We start from the raw sequence: 20,914 nt of genomic DNA, 5'->3' as shown, positions 1-20,914 counted from the left end.
TCCTAACATCTTCAAGGGGCTTGGAGTTCCACCATTCACCTATAAGATATAGTTAAAAGATGACACACAGCCAGTAGTGCATGCCCCAAGGCAGGTTCTAGCATCACCAAAAGAAAAGCTCAATCAGGAACTTGACTGAATGGTGGCACTAGGAGTCATAAAGAAAGTGGAGGATCTCACAGAATGGGTGAATTCAATGTTGTGTGTCAAAAAGAAGAATGGTGACCTACACATATGCATGGACCCAAAAGACTTGAATGGCAACATAAAGAGGGAACATTATCAGATTCCAACCAGTGATGAAACTATAAGTGAGATGGCCGATCCAAAGTTTTTCACTAAATTGGATGCATCCCAGGGCTTCTGGCAAATAAAACTGTACATTAAATACACCATTTGACTGATAATCTCGTCTGAGGATGGCTTTTGGAAATTCCTCAGCTCCGGAAGTGTTCCACAAGACAATGGAGCACATCATAGAAGGCGTAAAAGGATTACATGTATACATGGATGACATGATCTTATGGGGATCCACACAATAACAACACAACAAGAGGCTCCTCAAAGTGCTACAACTCATCCAGAAGTATGGATTAAAGTTAAATTGAGCAAAATGTCAGTTTGGTGTGAAGGAAATCACCTTTTTGGGAGATAAACTGTTAGCGGCAAGTGTAGAGCCTAGACAAGAGCAAGGTGAAAGCAATTTTAGAGATCCACTGACAAAAAAGGCATATTAAGAGTGCTGGGAATGATCAATTTCATTGGTAAATTCATACCAAACCTGGTCTTCCAAAACAATATACCAAAGGAAGTTGTTACAGGATAAATGTGAATTTAAGTGGACAGCCAACCACAAGGAAGAATGGGGACAACTGAAGACCATTCTACTACAGAACCAGTACTTTTGATGTTCTTTGATGCATCCAGAAAAACAAAAATATCTACAAATGCTTCAAAAGATGGAATAGGTGCCATACCTTTTCAAGCTGTAAGAGAAGATTGGAGACCAGTAGCATACACATCACGAAAAATCTCAGTGAAATGACATCGTGAATCCAAAGACTGATGATGAAGCTACAGCGTTTGACTTTAAATTGGTGTACATACCAGGGAAACTTATCGTGTTAGTTGATGCGTTATCCAGGGCAATGACGCAGAGTGAAGCACACAATGATAGTTTCATAGAGACAGATGTGAATCTGCTCACTGAATCTCTTCCCATATCTGACATGAAATCCAAACAGATCACAGCTAAAACAGAAAAGGACATAGTTCTACAGAAGGTCATCAAGAATCTGAATGAAGAATGGCTTAGAGGTGAATGTCAGCCATACTACAACATCAGAGCTGAGCTGAGTGTTGTCAATGGGCTTCTACTGAGACAGAGAAGAATTGTCATTCCTCAATCACTGCAACAAGAGATGCTGAAAAGGTTGAGTGAGGGGTACCTTGGAATGAAAAAATGCAAGAGGAGGGCCAGATCTGCTGTTTATTGGTCAGAGATAAATGCTGACATTGACAGGATGGTTTCAAGCTGTGAGACCTGTTTGAAACATCACGCAGAGAAAGGAACCCATGATGATAATAACTGACGTACCAGCAGAGCCATAGCAGAAAGTTGGGATTGATCTGTTTCACAAGGATGGAAAGAATTACTTGCTGGTTGTTAACTATCTATCGAACTATCCAGAGATGGCACTGCTTCCTAGCATGTCTGCTGCTTGTGAGATCCAATATATGAAATCAATCTTTTCAAGACACCAAATTCCTTAAATTGTCTACAGTGACAATGGAACATGCTACAGTTGTAGAGAATTCCAGAACTTTGCAGAAGTGGATGATTTCCAACTTAAAGCCCTCTGCATCCACAGTCAAATAGCAAAGCAAAGAAAGGAGTTCACATGGTTAAACAGTTGCTCAAGAAAGCAGTAGATGTGATTTAGATCTGTATCTAGCTCTATTGAATTACAGAGCTTCACCACTTGAACATGGCATGTCACCTGCTGAGCTTCGGATGGGACATAGACTACGCACCACACTTCCCTACTCTGCAAACCCAAACAAAAACCAAGATGTTGAATGTAAACAAAAGCATCTGCAAAGGAGACAAAAGGCAAACTATGACAAATCAGCAAGAAGCTTAGGGCCACTGGCACAACATTACATAATGAGACTCAGAGATTTCAACACTTGTGACAAAAAGACTACTGTTCTGGGAGAAGTAAATCCAAGATCCTACACTGTCAGAACAGAGGAGGGTCAAATACTGAGGAGGAATTGAAGGAGCCTGCTGAAAATGCCAGAAATACTGAAGGAACAACTAAACTAAATGCAAAAGATTCAGCTTGCACAGAAACAGAGGAAACACCACCTGTGCTAGACTGTAGTGCACCTGCAGAACTGTCACAAGCACCTGTGTTAAGAAGATCCACACAAGTTGTCAAAGCACCTGACAGACCGAATCTATAAAAAAGAACTGTTCATCTTACATTTGTGTTGAACTTCAGATTGAAAGAATACTGTATTATTGTGTCATACTTGATTAAACACCTCAAAGAAAGGGGATGTAGTGATACCACCAGGAGGAGTCAGAGACTGAGTGTGTAGCATCTGAGGAATATTGCATCTTGAGGTAGTTGTAGCATTTTTATTAGATTCAAGATGGATGCCCTCTCATGAGGTCTGCATGTGTATATTCTGTCCTTAGTGCTGTTTGCTTAGTTAACAAAATCTAGTTGTTTTAAAAAGAACCCAAGTTTCTTTATTTTAATAAAAGAAACATCACATATGGGTGCAAGCATGTCCTGGTGTAATAACAGCTTGCTTAATAGAAAGCTGTTCCATAAGAATATTTACATACTCTTAAAATAAGATATCTTGTTTTTCTTGTGGCATCCTTGACTCAATAGTCGGTAATGTTACCTTTAAATTTTATAAAGTACACATTTTTCCGACTGAAAGTTATTACATTTTCTTAATAAATGTAAAATGGTTGCATTTTGATGGAAGTTTTAAATCCCTTGTCCATATGTGCATTATTTTCCTTTGTTTGTCATGTCAATTCATGCTGAAACAAGCAGATCATTGCAAGCTCTGAAAATTCTGCATGTTAAATAAATTAAAAAGAGATATTTTAGGGATTGTGGGGGTTGGGAAGATGATGGCAACTGATTTACAAATGTTCAAAACTGTAATTAAAAGACTGTGATCAGCAATTAGGACTTTTAAGCTGTCTTAGTTGTTCTGGTGTGGTATTACATTCTGCTTAACATGTGGCATTCATGATAATTAAAATGATACTAACACATGGACAATTTTATGGCCCTTATGGTGCAGCCCATTATGCCAAATACAAGCCAGTGTTTGCATAGCATATACTACCCAGCTTCATTATGCATGCTTTTCTCTTCCCTCCTTCAAACAAATGTTGAGACAATTTCCAGAAAAAATGTAATTTGAGCTCTGAATTGACAGTTCTGAAGTGAGTAATGAAAGTAGACATTTTCATACCTAGACAAGAAATATTTTGGGGTGAATTTCATCCATTCGAAGAAATATCTGATGCAGTATAAAATAAGCTGTCAATTCACTATTTTTTAATGTTTTCACTGGAGATTAATTTCACCTGCTTTGTCAACTGTGTGCTAATTCCAGAGATCTTTTCCCAGAAAATTCCTTTCCTTTGGATGAGCAGATTGAAGTCAGTTGAGGCTTAGTGGGCATGCCTTCCCTTGAGTTGGTAGGTTGCTGGTTAAAGAGCCACCCAGACACTTGTACAGACAAATCTATGATGACATTCTGGTGGAGTGCTGCACTGTTGGAGGTACCAGCCTTCAAGGAAATGATAAACTAAGCCCCTTCTGCTGTCTCAGGGAGATCTGATGAATCATATAAAAGTATTTATTTGAAGATCATTCCTCCTGTATCTTAGCCAAAATCCCTCCTATAATCTTAAAAAAAGATGACCCTAGAAATTCCCTCTTGCACACCAGATCATGATGTCAGCACATCAATTAACATTGACCACTTCTCAGAATCACTTATTGGTTATGAATGATTCTGCAGAACTCAAAGGGTCTATGAAAGGCTCCACATAAAGGTAAGCTTTTTCTTTCTCTGGACATCTTTTTATAAACGAGGTTTCCATTTAATCAGTACATTACACAGAAGGAAGAAAAAAGAATCTGAGCACAAGGTGAGAAATAAGATAGAAGGGACGGCTCCACTCAGTTGCACTCTGGCATAAAACTGAGCCTCTTTGGGCTTGTTTTAATGTTATCTTTCTTGTTTCACAGTGTCTCCTTCAACATGCAACCTTTTTTTCTGGGAAATGGTAGGATATCGGAATTTTGTCAAATAATTGGTATAGTTTGTTTGTGGGAAACAAATTGAAATGTTCTGTTTTTAAAGTGAAATGGGTATTCACTATCCTTACCATATCTTGGGTAAAAATTGTTGACTCTTGAGAACTTGCTACCTCAATGATACAGTTTAGATGAAAGATTGCTCACACATTAGCTCAGTCTTTCTATGGCATCAATTGCACTCCACAGGTGGCAGAAGGAGTCACAATCTGAGCAAGATGTCAGTTTTCCCTCACCATGATGGAGCACCTTAATTCTACGTGGCACTCCATCTGGCATCCTGGCTGAAGACTCAATAAACTCACTCAACTGAGGCATTCATGTTGAAGTGACAGGCAGTGCTGGGACTTGGACTCACAACATCATGGGCTGATGCCAAGCTCTCCACTATTGGAGCACTCCGGCTGCTCCAAACTGACAGACAATTTTTGGTTGTAAGGCCTGAAATAACTTGCTCTCCAGGATTATTTAGGCACTTTGAGAACTTGAGTTTGTTATCTTTATACATGTGGTCTGAATTAGAATGAATTATTTTGCTCCTGTTTGACATTCAAGTAAATCCTGATGCACTCAATAGAGTGACTATCAAGAGCCTACAAAGTCTTTTTTTTAATGTATAGTTTCCTTAACTCAAAAAATCTCCGCTGGATTTGACATCATTTTGATCCTCTGAGTATAATATTTTTGAAAAAGGCAGGCAAATGTAAAGTGACAGAATACTTGGGCCAATAAATTAGTATGGATTTATGAAGGGAAGATCTGGTGAGTTACAAAGTTCTATGAGGTGGATAGGGGAATTGTCTATAGGGGTGCTTTGAACTCTTTTGTTAGAACATATTATTAAAAGTTGAAGTAGATGGTAATGGTGTGTGTTTGATCCATAGATCAGTACTTAATTGAGAGGTAGGAGACAAAGCATTGCAGAAGGGAACTTGTAATCTATACACTCAAATTATCTCATTCATCTTGAAGCTTCTTTTGTACCAAGAAATTTACCCAAAGCTATAATATTGAGTGGACTAGATGGTGACATCAGAAACCAGACTTCTGGGAGCCCTAGTTATGACTGTTGGGAAGTTCATAGTATTGTAGATGGTCAAAAAAAAATACGGGGCATCTGTAAAGAAATGGATTATCTCATTAAATATTCATCTCTCTCTCTCTCTCTCTTTCTCTCTAACCAATGATTTATCAACTCCTTCTCTTTCACCCCCTTTAACTTAGTTTGATCATTTACAGAGCCCTTTGTTTTCTCAAGGCATTGCTGGGCTGTTAAAATTTGGTCCACTCTGCCTGAAGATATAATTACAACAGACAGAAGAGTGTAAATGAAATTTTAGATCAACCACAATATAATTGAATGGCAAATAAGGCCACCTCCTGCTCTGGGTGCTTTGTTGTACAGTTGACTAATTCATCTGCTTTTGTCTCATTGCTAAAAATTATGTAGCATTGATGCTTCTTAGTAATTTCATGGTTTGTTCTTAAATGAAACCAACCACTGGAGACAGCAAAAAAGTACAGCTGAAAAAGCAATTATTCTATGTTTGTCTTCCTGTTAAGCACAGAATTCAGAATGTGCTCTGAAGGACCAATAAAAAGGCCTAATGGGGAAACAGTTTGCCACTGAAAATCTAAGCCAGGAGGTAAATAGTTACAGTTCTCATTGGCAAAGTATTTCCCAGTTCATGGTTGGTTTGCTACATAAAATATGTTGATTGTTGTTCTTCCTCAGCTTATTTAAGATTATACCTATTAGCCTAGAAAACGGTCTCTCTCAAAAAACATATCAGTATGTAGAGTGGCAGAGAAGGTGGCACAAGAAGCATCCAATTCAATGCGAATGTCTTCTGTTTATTTAAACTTTAAACAATGTATCATTTTCTTCAAAATCTAGATTTCAGTCCAGAAATACAAATGAGATGCTCAGTTTTAGATTACTTCCTAGTTAGAACAAAACATTGTTCTTAAAGTAGGGGGGTTAGAATGTTTCTGAAGTGATCAACAATTTGAGTATCGTAGACCATAAGACAGAGGAGCAGAAATAGGCTATTCAGCCCAACAAGTCTCCCCTGCCATTTAATCATGAGCTGATCAGTTTTCCCACTGCCTGACCTTCTTCCCATAATTTTTGATGCCCTGTCCTTAAATAAACTCAGTGACCTGGTTCCCATAACAGCCTGAGGCAACAAATTTCACAGATTTACCACCATCAGACTGAAGAAATTCCTACCTATCTCTGTTCTGCGTGGACTCCTTTCAATCTGAAGTTGTGTCCGCTTGTTCTAGACTCTGCCACCATGTGAAACAGCCTTCCTACATCTGCTCTGTCCATGCCTTTCAATATTCAAAATGTTTCAATGAGATCCACCCTCATTCTCCTAAATTCCAATGAGTACTGGCCAAGAGCTGTCAAATGCTCCTCATAGAATAATCCTTTAATTCCAGAAATCATCCTTGTGGACCTCCTCTGAACCCTCTCCAAAGTCAGCACATCCTTCCTTAAATGAGGAGCCCAAAACATCTCACAACACTCCAAGTGACATCTCACCAGAACCTTACAAAGCCTTAACAATATAGCCCTGCTCTTATATTCTATTCATCTTGAAATGAATGCCAGCATTGCATTTGCTTTCTTGACCACCTCTCTTTTGATATGTATTTATCCTGCACCTTCCTCATTTCTTGCAGAAAATTCATCCATTGCTACTCTGCCATTTTCCCTCCTACTGCTTCCTTCCAGCCTACTTTGGCCAGTTCCATTCTCATGCCACAATAATTGCCTTTACTCCACTGAAATACCAACACATCTGACTTTAGTTTTTCCTTGTTAAATCTCAATTTGAACACAATTATATTGTGAGTACTGCCCCTTAATAAAAGCATGGAGCATTACTGCACAGAAACAGGCCTCTTTGGCCCTTCTAGTCTGTGTTGAACCACCATTTTGCATAGCCCCCCTGACCTGGATCCAATCCATAGCCCTCCACAATCCTCCCATCCTTCTACCTGTACAAATTCTTTTTAAATGTTAAAATTGAGCCCGCATTCACCACTTCAGCTGGCAGCTCATTCCACACACCCACCACTTTGTGTGTAGAAGCATCCTCTCATGTTCCCCTAAACTTTTCCCCTTTTACTCTTAACCCATGTCCTCTGGTTTGTATCTCACCCACCCTCAGTGGAAAAAGTCCATCTACATTTACTCTATCCCTCTCATAGTTTTAAATATCTTTAATAAATATCCCCTCATTCTAACTTGTTTAGCCTTTCCTTGTAATTCAGCTTCAGAAGAATGGGCAACATCCTAGTAAATCTTCTCTGCACTCTTTCTATCTTATTGATCTTTCCTGTAATTAGGTGACAAAAACTGTACACAATCTCCAAATTTGGCCTCACGAATGTCTTATACATAACACCCCTACTCCTATGCTCAATACTTTGATTTATGAAGGCAAATTTGCCAAAAGCTCTCTTCACAACTCTATCCACCTGTGCTGCAACATTCAGGAGATTATGTTTATGTTTTTCCAGATCCCTCAGTGCCCCAACATTTACCATATATGTCCTTTCTTGGTTTGTCTTTCCAAAATGCAACACCTCACGTGAGTCTGCTTTAAATTCCATCTGCCATTTTCAGCCCATTTTTCAAGCTGGTCCAAATCCCTTTGGTAGCAGTGAAATTCTTTTTCACTGTCCACAATGCCTCCAATCTTGATGTCATCTGCAAACTTGCTGATCCAATTTACTACATTATCATCCAGATCATTGATATATATGACAAATAACAGTTCCAGCACCAATCCCTGAGGCACACCACCAGTCACACGCCTCCAGTCTGAGAAGCTATCATCCACTACTACTCTCAAGTTTCTCCAATACAGCATCGAATCTAGTTCACTACTTCACCATGAACACGGCCTACCATGAACAGAGCCATGTTGACTATCTCTAATCAGTCCCTAGCTATCCAAATATTGTATATCCAATCTCTTAGAACACTTTACAATAATGTACCTACTACTGACATAAGGCTTACTAGCCTATAATTTCCAGCGTTACTTTTGGAGCCTTTTATAAACAACGGAACAATGTGAGCTATCCTCCAATCCTTTGGCACCACACCTGTGGCTAAGGACATATTAAATATTTCTGCCAGAGACCCTGTAATTTCTACACTAGCCTCCCTCAAGGTGTGATGGAATATCTTGTTAGGCCCTGGGGATTTATCCACCCTTATTTGCTTTAAGACAGCAAGCACCTCCTCCACTTTAATTGATGTAGGTTGGATGACCTCACTGCTTATTTTCCTTACTTCCCATAAATCTGTGCACATTTCCTGATGAAAAAAATACATTTAAGATTTCTCATTTCTTTTAGCTCCATACAAAGCCGACCACTCCGATCTTCAAGGGGACCAATTTTGTCCCTTTTGTCCCTTTTGCTCTTAATATACCTGTGAAATCCCTTAGGCTTTTTCTTCACATTGCCTGTCAAAGCAACCTCATGTCTTTTTTTAGCCTTACTGATTTCTTTCTTGAAGTTTTTCTCGCATTTTCTTTATTCTCTTCAAGTACTTCATTTGCTCCATGATGCTTATACCTGCTACATACCTCTTCTTCTTCTGAATCAGATCCCCAATATTACTTGTAAACCAAGATTCCCTATGGCTGTGAAACTTGCCTTTAATCCTGAGAGGAACATACAAACTCTGTTCTCTCAAATTTTCACCTTTGAAGGTCTTCCATTTACCTCACACATTCTTGCCCAAAAACAACTTATCCCAATCCACACATTCTAGATCCTTTCCCATTTTATCAAAATTGGCCCTTCCCCAATTTAGAATCTTAAGCTGAGGCCCAGATCTATCCTTCTCCATAATTAACTAATAGTATTATGATCACTGGACCCAAAATGTTCCCCAAAACATACTTCTGTCACCTGTCCTGTCTCTTTCACTAATAGGAGATCCAGTATTACACTCTCTCTAATTGGTACCTCTATATATTGATTTAGAAAACTTTCCTGAGTATATTTGATAAACTCCAAGTCATCCAACCCTTTTACAGTATGGGATTCCCAGTCAATAAGTGGAAAGTTACTATCACAACCTTATGTTTCCTGCAGCTATCTGCTACCTCTCTACAGATTCACTCCTCCAATTCTCATTGACTATTTATGTGGTCTATAATACAATCCCATGAGTGTGTTATACCTTTCCCATTCCTCAGCTCCACTAATATAGCCTCAGTAGACAAGCCCTCTGATCTGTCCTGCTTGAGCACAGCTGTGATATTTTCCCCGATGGTTATTTTTCTTGAAGATCTCTGATCACCTTGGGTGCATTACACAACACCTAATCCAGTACAGCCAATCCCTTAATGGGCTCATCAACAACCAGCTCTAAAAATCCAAATTCTCTCTCTTGACATCCAGTCCCAATCTGGTTTTCCCAATCTGTTTGTATGTTAAAATCCCCTAAGACTATCTTAATATTGCCCTTCTGACACACCTTTTTCATTTGCTGTTGTAATGTGTTGTCCATATCCCATCTACTGTTTTTAGGTTTGTATATAACTGCCAACAGTATCTTTTTACCCTTGCTATTTTTTTTAACTCAAGCCACAGATTCTATATCTTCTGATTCTCTGTCACCTCTTTCTCATGATTTAATGTTGTTCCTTCCCAACAAAGTCACACCATCCCCTCTGCTTACCTGCCTATCCTCTTGATACATTGTAATCCTTGGACATTAAGCTGCCAATGACATCTATCCTTTAGCCACACTCCGTGATGATCTCAACATCATACCTGCCAATGTGTAGCTGTTTAACAAGGTCATCCACTTTATTACTTATGCTGCATGAATTTAAATACAAAACCCTTTAACCCTTTATTTGTAACTTTTGACTCTGTGAACCTGTCTCATTGCAACTCATCCCATGGACTACAATTTTGCCTATGTGCCTATCCTTGCAGACAAACTCTCTACCAACTAGTCATACTTGGCAGCAACTGCCTCTTCCTCTGCCTCTTCACTTTAGTTTCCACCTCCTGTGAATCTCATTTAACCCCCCCCCCCCACTACCCATCCCCACCCCAACAGCATTTGCAAACCTCTGCCTGGATATTGGTTTCCCTTGAGTTCAGGTGCAACCCATCCCACTTGTACAAGTTACCAGAACCCAGAATAGAATCCAATGATTCAAGAATTTGCAACTTTGGCCCCAGCTCCATCTCTTCAGCCACTCATTTGTCTGGACTATCTCCCTGTTCTGACCTTCCCTAGCTCGTGGCACCAGGAGTAAATCAGAGATTGCTACCTTGGAGGACCTGCTCTGCAGTCTCTTTCCTAACTTTCTAAACTTACTTTGCAGGATCTCTACCCATTCCTGTCTATATTTTTGGTACTAACATGTACCATGACCTCTGGCTGCTCATCCTTCCCCCCGCCAAGAATATTCTTCACCCACTCAGAGACATCCTAGACCCAAGCACCTAGGAGGCAACACACTATCCTGGAGTCTCTTTTGCAGTCACAGGATCTCTTATCTGTTCCCCTGATGATCGAGTCCCCTAAGATATTGTCTACCTAACTTCACCCTTCCCTCTGAAGCTCAGAGCCAACCACTGTTGCCTGGCCCAGATATATTATTTTCCTCAGCAGAATTCAAAAGGGTATACTAGTTGCTGTGGGGAAAGGACACAGGGATATGCTGTACTGCCTTCTTTTTCCCGCTCCTGACTGTTACCCAGCTACCTACCACCTGTCTCCTAGGTGTGATTGTGTCCTTGTAACTCCTATCTATCACCCCTTAGCCACCCAAATGATCCAGAATTCATCAGACTCCAACTCCATTTCCCTAGCATGGTCTGTAAGGAGCTGCAATTGTAAGCACTTCTTGCAAATAAAGTCATCAGGGATACTGGTGGCATCCATGACTATCCACATTCTGCAAAAGAAGCATTTCTCTGCCATTGTATATTCGAGAGGAAAGAGTTTAAAAAAACATAAAACCTCAACTCTTACAACTTCACCTCAGCCTCTCAAACCCACCTCAAATTCCCACTCACACATTGACCACTCCACAATGTCCAATCCACTTGAGATTCCCTTCCTTTTATTGGCTGTAGCTAATTAGCCAATGGAGAAATTTAAACAAACACCTTCCTCTCCTGCTGCTTTTTAAACACTTCTCCTCTCATTCATAGTTTCCTTCTTGCAGTCCCCAACCGGAACTGCAAAATGCTCCTTTTTAAACTCTTCTCCCCGACCTGTGAATTAATTGGTCTGCCACTGATCCCAATTCTAAAATTCCCCCATGGTAGAAATGCAAAATTCTACAGGGCACAGGTTTAAGGTGAAAGGGAAAATGTTAAAGAGTTATATGGTTATATTCTTTTCTTTGGCTTGGCTTCGCGGACGAAGATTTATGGAGGGGGTAAATGTCCACGTCAGCTGCAGGCTCGTTTGTGGCTGACAAGTCCGATGCGGGACAGGCATATGGTTATATGATTAATAATGATAAGGTACGTTTTTTTTTTTTTTACATAGGATAGTAGGCACGAAGATAATATGAGCAACCAGGGAAGGTTGTAGAAATAGATATGAGAACACATTTGAGAGGCGTTTAGGCTAACATGAAAAGGCAGAGAATAGAGATATAGACCATGTGGAAGCAGAGAAGGTTAGTTTAATTTGGCATACAATGTTTCTATGTTATGTGCAATACATCAGAAAATTTCAATTCTAAATTCCACAAAATTGGAGAAATGTTCAGAATACTTTTAATTTGTTTGAGGGCAGTTCTCACAATGACACCTATTATCAGTGACTTTTGTATAATTTCTTCTTCAAAAACCCAAAGTAGCTAAGGTTCCTGCCAGATAAATTGACCTTCAATCCCATCATAACACAAAACCTACTGAAAGAACTGTTTGTTACGGTTTTAATTTTTTTTAGGAAGGGATATATGAGACGGCACAACATTGAGGGCCGAATGGCCTGTTCTGCGCTGTATTGTTCTATGAATTGGAAATACATCTGATGTGAACTGATGGAGTGAAAGCTTACTCTGTGGTCTGTAAACACGACGTGAAATAGGCTCTGGCCGTGTAAATCTGATACAAAAGAACCATGAGCTTGTAGCTAAAATTTTGTCATTAATTCTTGATCTCACATAGAATGGTCTCAGGACAGCTCATATGGAAATTTTGGTGGCGTGGAAAAATGGTGGGGACTTGGGCAAGAGTAACATGAAGTGGAGGTAGGTATACCTATCTGTGATTGCCCATAAATTAACATTTTGTGCCATGGTTGTGCCAGAAAATGTGAACGTATTCAATTTTAACAATGAAGGGAAAAAGTATTCAGGCAAAGATTATACCCTCCAAATAAAATATAAAATGATCTATTGATGTACAACAATTATAATGTTGGATTACAAAGCAAATTTGCAAGCACACATAGTGTGCCTTCGAGAAACACTACCCAAAACAACAAGGTCACAGTCCAGAAATCAGAACACAAAACTGCATCCTTTCATCTATTGTTTGGTTATTTGTGATCACTAAGTCAGAGCACATTTGAAAGCAAATAGCTTGAGTTTATTTGTTTCTTTCTCACACTAAATGAATTAATTTACAAGCTATTACTTGAATTGACAGTTTATAGGGTTGTTTTACTGACAGTACTATTTGAAGTTTCCTGCGGTAACTTCATTACCCATATTTTGTTCAGAATTACTGATGCATGCCGAAAATTGCTAATGACAGATGTTTCTCCACTCTGTCACACTTCTCGTATCATTTGATTTGGAAAGCAACATACGGTGTTATGCTCTATCAGTATGTCACAGACTGTCTGTAAACAGCTGGTCATAACTCAGTTCAGTGAAAACCATTACTTTCCAATGAAGTGCTGGACGGATTCCAAATTTTGTTTTGGCATGGTGAGCATTGCATTATGCAGATAGTTTGGCTGCACCAGGGTTACCTGTGGAAGCAAAAAGCTTCTTTTTTCTTTATTTCAATGCAGGATTAAATTGAAATACGAACAAATAACAAACTAGTTATATCTGATAAATCGTCAGAAAGCTTTTGCCAGACAAGTTTATACTTCCTTAATAAATAACTGAAAATTGAATGGATAAGAGGTATGAATAACCGAGAATGATCAGTTAAATGAAGTCTCCCTCTCCAAGATGTTGATGTATGTGGGATCACACAAGATGGAAGGAATAGCTTCCAATTTACACTGACATTCCTTGTCTTTATGTATAATCGGTTGAACATTCATTGATAATTATGTCATTTAACTTTGTCACTGACCTACTTTACAGATTTTAGTCAGTTTATTCTATCAATGTATCATTTAAAAAAAACACATTTTACAGTGTAACAGTTAGTACACTATAATAGCATTGGATATCTTTAATTTTAAATGACTATGTATGTTTTCATCAATAAAATCAATGCATGCATAAAAAGAACCAAACCAAAACAGCAGCAATTCTGGGAATTGCATTTGTTACATTATGCTCTTGGCAAAAGTGAAACAAAATACAAGTGACATGAATCTACAAAATATAATGTGAGTTCAACGTTAACTTCGTATATTTGATCACAAGGAAGCACATTTAGGGAAACATTTTTATTTCCTATCTACTATTGAAAATTAATGCTCATTTTCATCAGATTTAATGTTAACAATTTTTAGGATGGAACCATACTGTATGAAAAATTTAGGCATGCATGCCCTGCTCTAATGTTAAAGTGCAGATTAGGAGTTGCAGTTACAAGGAGATGGGATAGCACAAAATGGCCTCACTCTCTTCCCCTTGAATGTGGTGAACTCAGGTAGAAGTTGACAATTAAAATAGTTTTCTATTTGCATATGGTATTCCATTTCATTTCCTATGTAGTGGAAAAGTGTTTAATTTTTGGCCTGGGAAAATATTTAGGCATCAAACACAAATTGGCAAAATGACTAAATTAGCAAGGTATTTATTGTTGCAAGTATTGCTGGTTGTTCATGGTTACAGAACCATACTTTGGTTTTGTTCAGAAAATTATTTATGTTATCCTCACTTGCCACTGATATGCATAGACTGAAATTTGACAAAACCAGCCATGAAAATTGACCAGCTGGTGCTTTGTTAAATCCAGCAACAACATGTATCACTGTTTCATTGGTAGATAAGAATCTCATTCTATACTTGTGTCCCATTTCTCTAGAGCATATGGTGCTCCAGAAAGCAGCATATTTACTTAGATTACAATACAACTCCAGTAGTATAGACAATGGAATACACAGAATTTACCAACATTTGTTTACACCTCTTGATTTTACCTACACACTGTAAATGGTCTTTGGTATGTTAAGATCTCTTTATAACCATTCTATTTTGGATGGATTTCTCTGACATATTTCCCACTTTCATGTCAGCATTGTTTTGCTGGTGTATTTCAAGAAAGTTAAAACATTGCAGAAAATCTCATTGTTCCCTTCAAAATGTAGAATTGTTACACCAACACCAATGACAGGCTGTTGTTCATTGACTACAGCTCGGGAGGTCATCTGTCCTCCCTGAAGCAAGAACCAAAATATGCATTTGTGTGAAATTTCTTTGTCTCCTTTATAAATTCCTCTGCTTCTGACTGTAAAGAATCTTCATTAGTTTTCACTCATCTTTTTCTTTATACATATCCATAGAAGGTTTTACGGTCAACTTTTATATTCTCTGAAAGCTTACTCTCACTGTTTAACCCATTCTTAATCATATTTTCTATCCTCCTTTGTTGAACCTCATGCTTGCTGCTTCACTTCCTTTCTCCTTTTCACCTGCCAAACCCCTGCATCTCTAGTCAGTCTGCACCCCTGTCTCTATAAGTGTCATTAAATTCTATCCATTCACCCAGTTAATTCAGTTTTCTTCTGGGGAATAATTAACGCATTAGGATGCAATTCTTTCAGGCTTGTCTTTAACATTCTCAATCATCATTGCACTATTTTCCACTAAGGACTTTTTGTTTCCTTTCTCTTTTGTCCTTTTTTCCCTCCTCCTCAGATTTTTCCCATCTCCCTGTCACACTAATTTAAAACCTCCCACCAGCACCTGCAGAAAGTTCAGACAGAGCCACTTCAGCTTGCACAGGTTGGGACTGGTCATGATGTCACAGGAATCTAGATCCATCCCTCCGGCACCATTTCTTCGTGATGTCACAGGAATCTAGATCCATCCCTCCGGCACCATTTCTTCAGCTTGTCTATTCTCCTATTCCTATACTCACTACCCGATGGTACTGGAAGACTTCCTGAGATTAGTGCCGTTTCGATTCTGATTTCTAATGTAGCCTTAAATTTAAACTCCTAGCAAAGGACCCCATCCCTTTCTCTTTGTTATTAGCACTGACATGCTCCATAGCAATGGCTGTTTACTCTCTCCCTCCTGGATATCCTGCGGCCAATCTGAGAGGCAACATACCATCCTGGAGTCCTGAGTCAGGAAGACACAACAGTACCTACACCTCCTAGAAACATGTGGAATGTCCTGGGGTTTTCCTTAATTCTACTTGCTAAGCCATCTAATGCCACCTTCTAGTTCTCGTGTCCTTTTTTTAAAAGCTTCCTGGATACCATATAATTATCATGAGCCCTCCTGACTTTTCCTTCCTTACCTTGTGTATGCTTCCTTCTTCCTCTTGACTAACTGTTCCACCTCTCTTGTCAATCAAGGCTAGCTCTTTTACCCTGCCATCTTTTCGGTGTTTAAGAGGGACAAACCTGTCCAGAACCTCCATGCTTAGTCCCCAAACACTCTCCACATTTCTGCTGTGATTTTCCCGGAGAATATCTTTCTTTCAATTTATTCTCCTATTCCTGCCAAATCCCATCAAAATGAGCTCTTTCCCAATTAAACACACCCATTTTGTCTACTCCTTTATTTATAATCATCGGGTAGAGTTAGGAAGACCCAGACAGAGTGATTGATGTTTACCCTGTTTATGCCTATTTGCTTTATCTTCCCCAAGGCCTACATTTCCAAAATTCTGCATTTTTTAAATGAATGTAAATTCTCCAACATTTTTCTGTTTCCGAGGTGTAGTCTGGTTCGAAATGCTATCTCTGTTCCTTCTCTTCAGAGATGCTGCCTGATACATTGAGTGTTTTTTGCTCTTACTTCCTGATCTTGAATTCAATTAAGGAAATGCTTGAATTGGAAGGAAGAATCTTTCCAAGTTGCTTCCCCTTCTTTAGGAAATGTGTTTGGAAGAAGTATCGGCAGCCAACATCATGTTCTGATCATTTAAATTTAATTTTTTTAAATTTAGATGTACAGCACGGTAACCGGCCATTTCGGCCCACGAGCCCGTGCCACCCCATTAACCTATACCCCGGTACATTTTGAATGGTGGGAGGAAACAGGAAACTGGAGCTTCCAGAGAAAACCCATGCAGACATGGGGAGAAAGTACAAACTCCTTACAGACGGGGCAGGATTTGAACCCCAGTCTGGTCCCGATCGCTGGTGCTGTAAAAGGTGTTGCACTAACCGCTATGCCAACTGTGCCACCTCTCTTCTTCTCCCTCCCTTGGAATGGAAGATAATGGACTTTGAAAATGTGCATTTCCAGATTCAAGAAATTTCTTTCTTTTTGTTATCAGACTCTTAAATGGACCTCCCATTATTGTGATGCCTTACATTATTTAACTGAACTTTTTCCTCTTTAACACTATAACCTTCATTTTGCTTTATTGTAACATTTTTTTATTCTTGCATTATCTGCTGAGGTTGATGCCTGGATAGAACCAAAACAACGTTTTTCACTATTTCTCACAAGTGAGAATAAATAATTCAATTTTACCAATTACAATATACGTTAATACATTTTTAAAAAGTGCAGGCAGAGATACCAGTTAGAGGCCGAGGAGTGATCTTAGAGGTTTATAAAATTATGAAGGGCATGGGTGATTTTATGTGCACAGTCCATTTACCAGGGTAGGCAATTCTATAACTAAAAGGCATAGATTTAAGGTGGGAGGGGAGAGATTTAGAGAATCCTGAGGAGTAATTTTTTCACTCTGAGGGTCCTTATCTAGAATGATATGCTAAAAGAAGCTATAGAAATGGATACAATAACAGAGTTCAAAAGGAATTTGGACAAGTAAATAGACAGGAAGATCTTATATGGACCAAATGCAGGAATATGGGATTAGTCCAGAATGCCAACTTGTCTGGAAAGGTTGGGTTAGGCCGAAGAAGATGCTCTATGACTTTAAGGATATGTCAATGGACTCAGAGTAAGTAAAGGGTTTTCATATGAGCAATTCATAATTATTTCTGTAACTGCTACCTATAGATGGAATTAAATTACTGGGGTATTTTTAAATTACTTTCATGCCTTTATAATTTGTACCCAAGGGAGGACAGGATTGAAGGCAGGAAACAGAATGATAGAGACAGGATCTATGGCGACAATAAACCATGCTGATACTGATAATGGATGGAAATGATCACTTGCAGAAGTCTTGATGCACCTTCTCTAATGTGTCATGACACAGGAGAGATTAAAATCAACACAATTCTTTCCACTGCCCCTGCAAGGGCCTTCTTAATGCCCAGGCGATGTGCTCACCCCTCATTAGCTCAAATTTATGTAGCATTCTGAAGTCAAATACAAACCTGCATATATGATCAAGCACATGTGGTGAAGCCTACACAGTCCAGACAGTAAAAGCATTGCTTGGATAGCCAGGCATCCTGCCCAAAGACTTTGCTTGCACAACAGCTCTGCAGCTGTGCCTGGGTTTCCGATAAGTATCATGAACCTTGCCTGAAGAGGCTATCATTGTGGCCAGATTATGACTTACTGTGGAATAAAGACAGCGCAAGGAAGGACCACAGGATGAAACAATTGTGATTGGTGGCAGGAAAGTGGGTGCACACTGTTATGATACACTGATTGTGTTTAGAAACAAGGCATGTGCTCAGGGATTATTTTCTTTTGGAAATGATGCCAGGCTGATGAAGTGGAGCTGTAACATGGGATGGATACAATGCCTCCACGTGGAGAGGGAATTAGGTATTTCTCCAGGCAAAGTGCCTCCCTTCTTCTCTCCTCACCCATCTCTCCCATTCACAGACTCACCAGGGCATATGTTTGCAAAAAAGGTCGTTGGGAGGAGATATAAAATCAACAGTTTTTATAGTGAAAATGGAAAGGCAGAAGAAAGAATAAACCAAGAAAGTGAGCCGAAACGTTTGAAATTTGACTGAGACCTGAAGGCTGCAGCATGCCCAGATGGAAAATGAAGGGTGCACTGTTCCTCAGGATTACACTGGGCCACACTGGAACAGTACAGGAGGCCACAGGCAGTCAAGTAGAAGAAGGAAGGAGAATCAGTGATAGGCAACTGTCCTCAACTATAGATTCCTGTTGATAATACTTGATGCAGCCCTTGACCACATTTCATCTATTTCTCATAATATTGCTTTCACTTCCTCCCAGACAGAGCAGGGGTAGAGTTCCCCCAGTCCACTACTACCTTACTAGTCTCTACATACAAAAGAGCATCAATCCCCATTTCTGCCAGCTTCAGTGAAATTAAATCACCATGCACATCATTCATTTTCAACATTCCCTTCATAATTCTCTGCTCTGATCTTCCATTTCCACAAACCATTTTGTCCTCAACACTTGTCTTTTTACCTCATCTCATCATCCAGACATGCAAATAGTCCTTTCAGGTGAAACAGTAATTTAATTGCTCTTCTTCCAACCCTTTTGGTTCATTCAATGGTCATAGTCTCGTATTATTGAGTAATGATTTTGTAATGATGCTCTAGGGTTAGGATGTGAAACCTAACTCTCTTGGGAAAACATTTTTTAAAAAGTTAGGTTAAGCAATGTTCTATGATTAACAGTCATTTGAAATATATTTAAATAAGTACACATTTTCAAACGTCTCCTAAAAAAGAAAAAGCTGCTGCTGCCTTACCTGGAGCCCATCTCAACGAGAAGACAAGAGAGAATTGAGGCCTACCGTTGGTGAGAAGCAGAGAGCTAGTGCTCAGCTTGCTCCCCGGGTGAGTGATCCTTCTGAGAGTCCCTCTTTTGATGTTGCTCTTCCACAGCACCAGAGATGGCGTCAAAGTAGAGGAACTCAGGAGTGACGCAGTGCACATGTGCGAACAACGTAGGCCTTCAGCGATGCTGGCAGAAGAAGACTCGGGTTCACAGACATCGGGCAGCAAAGAGGGTGAAGACACAGAAGGAGAAAAATGAGAAGAATAGGAGGTAAAGAAAAAAAGACAACTAGAACTGTAGAAACTAGACTTAAAACTAAGGCCAAGGATATATCTAACATTGAACTGTGGGCAAATGTAAAGGGAGACATAAGTACTAGAGGCTGTTAATAAAATTTTAAAAAAAGACATGCAGCAAATAGAGATAAGAGTAACTATATACTACCACTGCTTTAAACATGGAGAATAAAAAATTGCAGCAAAAAGTGGATGTATTGGAAAATTTTAGTAGGAGAAACAACATTAAGATTGTCGGTCTCAAAGAAGGTGAAGAAAAGCAAGATATGATTGGTTTTCTTCTGGAGTAGCTCTCTGAAATGTTGGGTCCTGAATATTTTGATTGTCCCATAGAGATTGAAAGAGTGCATAGAGCTCTTAGACCCAAACGATCTCCAGTTCAAAATCTGTGATCTATGATAATCAAATTTCTTTGGTTTCAAGACAAAGAGAAGATTTTATCTTTGGTAGCAGCAAAGGCGAGATGAATAGGAGGCCTGTTTGAGTATGAAGGTGTCAAAGTTTTATTTTATCCTGATATAAGTGCAGATTTATAAGAAGAAGACAATTCAATCTGGTTACGCTTTGAAGATCTTCATACTGGTGAAGGAAACAAGTTCTTTTCAAGTTTTGTGAAAGCTGAGGAATTTGCACAAAATCTCCCAGTTTTTCAGAAGGAGTGAAGAATGCGAAGATTTGTGAATGTTTTAATTTTTTTTGATGGACTAAATTTTCGAGCAGTTTCTTTTATTATAAGGTGTAAATTAAGATATCTTACACTGACCATTTTTCTCTTTATTATTGTTTTATTGCTGTATTGTTTGGGTTTTTCTCTTTTAATTAAGTTTAGATTTAAGATTTTAAAAATTTAAAGTACTGTGGGAGGGAAGGAGGTTCTAACTTCTATTGTACTAAGTGGGTAGTTTTGATTCTGGTCATGGCCCGTAAAATAGAGGGAAATGGTGTTGGATTACATTATTACACCACTTATTTGGGGTGGAGATTTTCTTTGTTTATGTATAGTTACATGTTTTAATTATATTTTGAAAATATTTTTATTTCTTTTTTCCTTTTTATCTGGATTGCTAGAAGAGGTGTGTAAGAGTTATGGAAGAAAGATTTACAGGCAGAGGCAGAAATAATGAATTACCAGGATGAGTAATACAGTTACAACCATAAATTATAATTTTAATGGCTTAAACGGGTCCATGAAGAGGAAAAAAATGTTAACATACCTTAAGAAGAT

The 20,914-nt window shown here is 38.9% G+C and overlaps 1 long non-coding RNA gene across 2 annotated transcripts in view; it reads left to right on the top strand.

Annotated features, from left to right (window-relative positions):
* The window catches only part of LOC138752728 (uncharacterized), a 48,329-nt gene extending 28,335 nt beyond the window's left edge, over positions 1 to 19,994 (top strand). Inside the window, exon 3 of one of the 2 annotated variants that reach the window (XR_011350877.1) lies at positions 19,501 to 19,994. This is a non-coding gene — a long non-coding RNA (uncharacterized lncRNA). Of the gene's footprint in view, positions 1 to 12,548; positions 12,630 to 19,500 lie in introns of those variants that run through there. The other variant, XR_011350876.1, reaches the window with a different exon arrangement.
* The last annotated feature ends 920 nt before the right edge of the window (positions 19,995 to 20,914 follow it).

The sequence above is a fragment of the Narcine bancroftii genome, chromosome 2 (genome assembly GCF_036971445.1).
Source record: "Narcine bancroftii isolate sNarBan1 chromosome 2, sNarBan1.hap1, whole genome shotgun sequence".
NCBI lineage: Eukaryota > Metazoa > Chordata > Chondrichthyes > Torpediniformes > Narcinidae > Narcine > Narcine bancroftii.
Note: the sequence above shows the minus strand (reverse complement) of the source record. Positions and strands in the feature narration are given on the sequence as shown.